The sequence below is a fragment of the Pan paniscus genome, chromosome 18 (genome assembly GCF_029289425.2).
Source record: "Pan paniscus chromosome 18, NHGRI_mPanPan1-v2.0_pri, whole genome shotgun sequence".
Taxonomy (NCBI): Eukaryota; Metazoa; Chordata; class Mammalia; order Primates; family Hominidae; genus Pan; species Pan paniscus.
Genome location: NC_073267.2, coordinates 23,409,175 through 23,415,184, shown reverse-complemented (window position 1 = coordinate 23,415,184; position 6,010 = coordinate 23,409,175). Strand labels below are relative to the sequence as shown.

At 49.6% G+C, this 6,010-nt stretch overlaps 1 protein-coding gene across 1 annotated transcript in view; it reads left to right on the top strand.

Annotated features, from left to right (window-relative positions):
- Positions 1–6,010, top strand: part of LOC134728385 (RNA polymerase I-specific transcription initiation factor RRN3-like) — a 93,009-nt gene that overhangs the window by 78,243 nt on the left and 8,756 nt on the right. The gene's annotated exons all lie outside the window — the stretch shown is intronic.

The following is a 6,010-nucleotide window of genomic DNA, read 5'->3' as shown; positions in this document are numbered from 1 at the left end:
ATACTTATTTCTGTAAGTATCAAACTGAAAATCACCACTTACAATTTTTTTAAAGCCCCCATTGCTACCTAAAAACTCTCCTTACATGACTTTACTATAGCAATAAAACAAAAGAGAACAAGAGCATTTTATCTTTACAACCAAAGACAAAGGATTTCTGAATCTGATCTTATTTATCACAACATATTTTATAAAGAAAACTTAAAAAGTTGGCCAGGCATGGTGACTCAGGCCTGCAATCCCAGCATTTTGGGAGGCCAAGACAGGCAGATTGTTTGAGCCCAGGAGTTCAAGACCAACCTGGGCAACATGGTGAAAACCTGTCTCAACAGAGAATACAAAAATTAGCCAGATGTGGTCGCACATGCCTGTAGTCCCAGCTACTAGGGAGGCTGAGGTAGGAGGATCACCTGAGCCCTGAGAGGTTGAAGCTTCAGTGAGCTGTGATAGTGCCACTGTACTCCAGCCTGGGTGACAGAGTGACATCTTGTCTCAAAAATAAACGAAGAAACAAACAAAAAGAATTAAATAGTAGCAAAATGGTGCCATGGTTAGTTAGGCTGGGCAAGTTCATTAAATAATGGTGAATTATTATGAACACCATAAATTCTCCTTTTGGAATCAACTTGGGTGGTTATTTACTAACCTACTAAACCAAATAATATTAACATCACTGAAGAGGTTACTTATGATTACTTCTAAACTATGACTGAGTAGACTCTAAAAGAACAATGGAAACTTCTCCAAATTTAGCACGGAAAACTGACACCAGTTTTTCAATGCAATTTTTGTTCAAGATTTTCCAGGGGAAAAGAAGTTTCCTTAAATAGTGTCCTTAAAAACAACCCAATAACACACCAAAAGACATAAAGTTTGTGGGGTTTTTTGCTTTTTTAAACTATCAATAACTTTATTTATTCACTTATTTATTTTTTTTGAGAGGAAGTCTCACTCCGTTGCCCAGGCTGGAGTGCGGTGGCATGATCTTGGCCCACTGCAACCTCTGCCTCCCCGGTTCAAGTGATTCTCCTGCCTTGGCCTCCCAAGTAGCTGGGATTCCAGGCATGCGCCACCATGCCCAGCTAATTTTTGTATTTTTAGTAGAGACGTGGTTTCACCATGTTGGCCAGGCTGGTCTCAAACTCCTGACCTCGTGATCTGCCCACCTAGGCCTCCCAAAGTGCTGAGATTACAGGCGTGAGCCACCATGCCTGACCCTCAAAAACTTTAATTCTCCATATCTTTCTTTTCTTTTCTTTTTTAAAGGAGAATTGTTGACTGGGCGCAGTGGCTCACACCTGTAATCCTAGCACTTTGGGAGGCTGAGGCAGGCGGATCACTTGAGGCCAGGAGTTTGAGATCAGCCTGGCCAACATGGCTAAACCCTGACTCTACTTGAAACACAAAAACTAGCCGAATATGGTGGCACATGCCTGTAATTCCAGCTACTCAGGAGGCTGAGGCACGAGAATCACTTGAACCAGGGAGGTGGAGGTGACAGTGAGCAGAGATGGTGTCACTGCACTCCAGCCTGGGCCACATGGTGAGACTCTGAAAAAGAAAAAAAATGGAGAATTGTTAAAGAACATTTCAATATGCATTTGAAGTCAAAATGAGCTTCTGTTTTCGATGGAGCAAACAGCGGGCACTTTGAACCTTGCAAATCAGTGATAAGAATCATGAAGGGGGCCGTGCGCGGTGGCTCACACCTGTAATCCTAGCACTTTGGGAGGCTGAGGCTGGTGGATTGCCTGAGGTCAGGAGTTCAAGTCCAGCCTGGCCAACATGGTGAAACCCCATCTCTATTAAAAATTCAAAAATTAGCCAGGCGTGGTGGTGGGCACCTTTAATCCCAGCTACTTGGGAGGCTGAGGCAGGAGAATCACTTGAACCCAGGAGGCGGAGGTTGCAGTGAGCCAAGATCACGCCATCGCACTCCAGCCTGGGTGACAAGCGTGAGACTCTCTCAAAAAAAAAAAAAAAAAAAAAAAAAAATGCCCCTGCATGATTCTAGCCCTTTAGCTTCCACAAATCACCATTGCCAATTATTCCTAAATCCAACTTGCTATCTTTCCAAAGGGTTCTATCTTTAGTGATTAAGATAGTTTGTTTGAAGTGATCTTATTTGAACTCTGAATATCTCGATGGACAACTAGGGCAGTAGAAGAGGCTTTACAGGACCTCACTTTCTTTTCTTTCTTTCTTTCTTTTTTTTTTTTTGAGACAGAGTCTCACTCTATTGCCCAGGCTGGAGTACAGTGTCACAGTCTCGGATCACTGCAACCTCTGCCTCCGAGGTTCAAAGGATTCTTGTGTCTTGGCCTCCCATGTAGCTGGGATTACAGGCTTGCACCACCACTCCCGGCTAATTTTTGTATTTTTAGTAGAGATGGGCCACCTTATTGGCCAGGCTGGTCTTGAACTCCCAACCTCAGGTGATCTGCCTGCCTCAGCCTCCCAAAGAGCTGGGATTACGGCATGAGCCACTGCACACAGCCTTTTTTTTTTTTTTTTTTTTTTTTTTGAGACAGGGTCTTGCTCTGCTGTCACCTATCATAGCTCATCGTAACCTCAAACTCCTGGACTCAAGCAATTCTCTCACCTCAGCCCCCCAAGTAGCTGGGACTACAGGTGTGCCAGTAACATTTTGCCTTTTTGAAGAAAGGGATTTGTGAGTTTACCATTCCTCTTTAATTATTATTATTACTTTCTAACAGTGTTATTCCTTCTACATTTTTTGCTTGGCATCCTACTGTAAGAAAGTTTTCTTTTCTCTCCCATTTATTTATATCAGTATGGACTCATGGATTCTTTCCTTTTTATTCAATGAGTTATAATCCATTACTATGATTATTTATTGTGATGCTCATAATTGGTCCTCGAGGGTACCTGCACTTCTACAGTATAGGTCACAAGAACACAGCCTTACATTTAAAATGAGCACAAAATACTTGCTTTCAGGATCTCTCTGATTCAGATAGCTCTGTGAGCAAGGCAAACAATCATCTTTCCTGTAAACTGTTTGCTAAAAGGCTTCTCTGCTGGTACTGAGTATGGCGAGAACTCTAGGTTTTCTCACTCTAGGTCCCTTGTGCTTTCCACTCTATTCAGCAGTCTCCTTTAAGGACTGAAGGGTAAAACTTCAGGTAACAACTCCACAGTGGGAGGTCTTGTCCTTGGCAAGACTTCTCCAGAGTAGCCTACAGCCTATGTGTAAGGTAACCCTGGAGTCAAGTGCTGTTTGATACAGCATCAGCGTGAGGTTAGGTTATGCTGGTTTGAGCAAAGATGGGAGGCAGAGAGACACCCTGAATTTTATTACCCACAAGAATTATTCAGGATGAGTTTTTCCCCCCTTCCAAATTACCCAAGTCTTTTTTTATACAGAAAGACAAAAAAGTAGCTTGAGTCTATAATTCCTTCCCTACAATTTCCCTTATTTTTAATGTGCAAGTAACTAAAAAAGCAAGATCACAGAAGGGTTTATAACAAAAAGCCAAAGTCCCCAGCCTCAAATCACTCCTCCTCTTAGGAAAACTTTTTTTTTTTTGTTTGGTTTTTGAGACGCAGTTTTTGCCCAGGCTGGAGTGCAATGCGCAATCTCGGCTCACTGCAACTTCCACCTCCCGGGTTTCAAGCAATTCTCCTGCCTCAGCCTTCCAAGTAGTTGGGATTACAGGCATGCGCCACCACGCCCAGCTAATTTTGTATTTTTAGTAGAGATGGGGTTTCTCCATGTTGGTCAGGCTGGCCTCGAACTCTCGACCTCAGGTGATCCGCCCGCCTCGGCCTCCCAAAATGCTGGGATTACAGGCGTGAGCCACCGTGTCCAGCCTCGGAAAACTCTTAATTGCTTCCCATTTTTAGTTCTGGCAGCTCTCTCCATATTTGTGGAAACTATTCATTGGATTATCAATGTAAGGTATTATCTGTCGACTCACTGCTAAAATAGATCAGGATTTAACACTCCTCTCCACCTCTTCCCTCTCTCTGAATTTCTAACAGTTTATTACCTCATGTTCTAGAGATAATCTTTCAATTGTATACTTAAACCTCGATTTTTTTTTGTTTCGTTGCTCAAAGTTAGTTAGATATTGGCCCTGTTGTCTTCCATCAGCTGCACGTTTACCTTTACGTCAAGGTTGAGAACATTGACCTTCAGGTCTGTCATCCTGCTTAAGAGTTTCCGTGCTTTGTCTGCAAGATGGTGCTTAAAGCTTTACCTACGAGCAGTATTTGCTGGGTTATGTCGGCGGAGGACAGCGTGCTCTGCCTCGCTGGCTACTGAGTGCTGGGGCTGCAGCCTGTCCCCTCCAGGTGCAATGTCACGTCCCCAGATGCTTAACTTGTGGTCTAGGGGTACCTTTTAAAAATCGTTGCAACACTGCTTACAATTTTCGCCCTCCAAGTGGACAGCTTCGGGCATCCCTCACCGCCCCAGATTCTCAAGGGGGTCTGGTGCCCACCGTTTTAGGGAGCGTGAGTTTAATTCCCAGGGCTCAGATGTCAAGGAGACAAGAGCTACCGCTCAGTGGGCGTTTTCTCAACCCAAACTCCCGATCGACCTCGAGTCTCCCCGCCGGACCCGGAGCAAATCTCAGAGTCAAGATGCGAGAAGGGGTGGCCGGGCGGCGGACCTCAGGCTTCCGGCACCCTTGCGCTTCCCGCCAGCACGAAGGACTCCCCTGGACAACCGCCCGCCTCTCAGAGGCCGGAGTCCTAGGCCCTCCGGCCTGCGCTGCCTGTCCACAGACGCGCCGGCCTCGGGACACCCACCACAGGGGTAAGACGCGCCTCCGCCAGCTCCCCAGCCCGGAACCCAGAACGCCCTCCTAGGAGCCTCACAGCGCAGATCAGGGGACGGGCTTTCGGCCGCACCCCTTCGCTCTTTCCCCGCCTTCTTTGTTTATTCCGGACCCACCATTGGCTGCTTGCCCTCGATACCGGGCGAGCCGCCCGTCTTTGGAGAGAGACGATTGGACAAAGTCCCTGCCGCTCGGCCAGCAGCCCGCTCGCGATTGGTTGAGGTGCCGCCGGGGGTTTGAATCGCATCCCCGGCCGGGGAGGGTTCTGCCAAAGTGCCACGTTGGGCCCGGCGGCGGCGTGAAGACCGGCGGCTGCGTGAGAACCCGGCTCCAGGCGTTCGCGCCGTAATGCCCGGCCGTTGGGGCCGTCGGTAGGCGCGAGGCGAGTCGAGGCAGCCGGCCGGTCGGCGGCCGCCGGCGGGAACGGGGCTGAGGCGGCGCAGCGGAGTCTGGGCGGCGGCGCGTCCCGCCCGAGGGCGGCTCTGGCTGAGGGCGGAGGGGCCGGGGAAGAGCCCGGGGCAGCGGCTGAGGCGGGACGGCGGCGGGGGCCGCTGCCCCTAGAAGACCCAGCCGAGATGCTGGCGGAAAACCTGGTAGAGGAGTTTGAGATGGAGGACGAGCCGTGGTACGACCACCAGGACCTCCAGCAAGGTGAGGGCGGGGGCGCCCCGCGGGCGGGCGGCGGCCTGGCCCGGGAGGCCCCCGCTGCGAAACTGTTAAAAAGTTGCTTTTTGTGGCGGCGGAGGATGCAGGTGCCGGGAAGGGCTCGGGCTCACCTGGCGGCTGGGCCGGCCGTGCCCGCGGATCCCGCCCGCAGGAAGCCTCGGCACGGGGCCCACGGCCTTGCTAATGCGCAGTTGAATATCAGCCCCGAGGCGCGTGGGGGCCAGGGACGAGCCAGGCACCGTTTTAAGCGCTTTCCGTGGATTAGCTAGTTTAATCCTCACTGCATTCCTCCGAGGCAGACCCAGGTGAGCCAGTGTGTCCCGCAGTAAGTGGCATAGCCCGAGAAGCCGCCCCGTCGCAGGCTGTCTAGCCCAGCGCCTTTCATGGCCAGCGCGGAGGGCCGGCTGCTGCAGGTGGTAGTTGTTTTGCGGTGTAGCGGGAGCTGTGCGCTCCGCACCGTAACTCCAGGAGACAGTAACTTTTTAAAAATTTATTAATGTTTGAGGGTACATGGTAGGTGTATATATTTGTGGGGTACA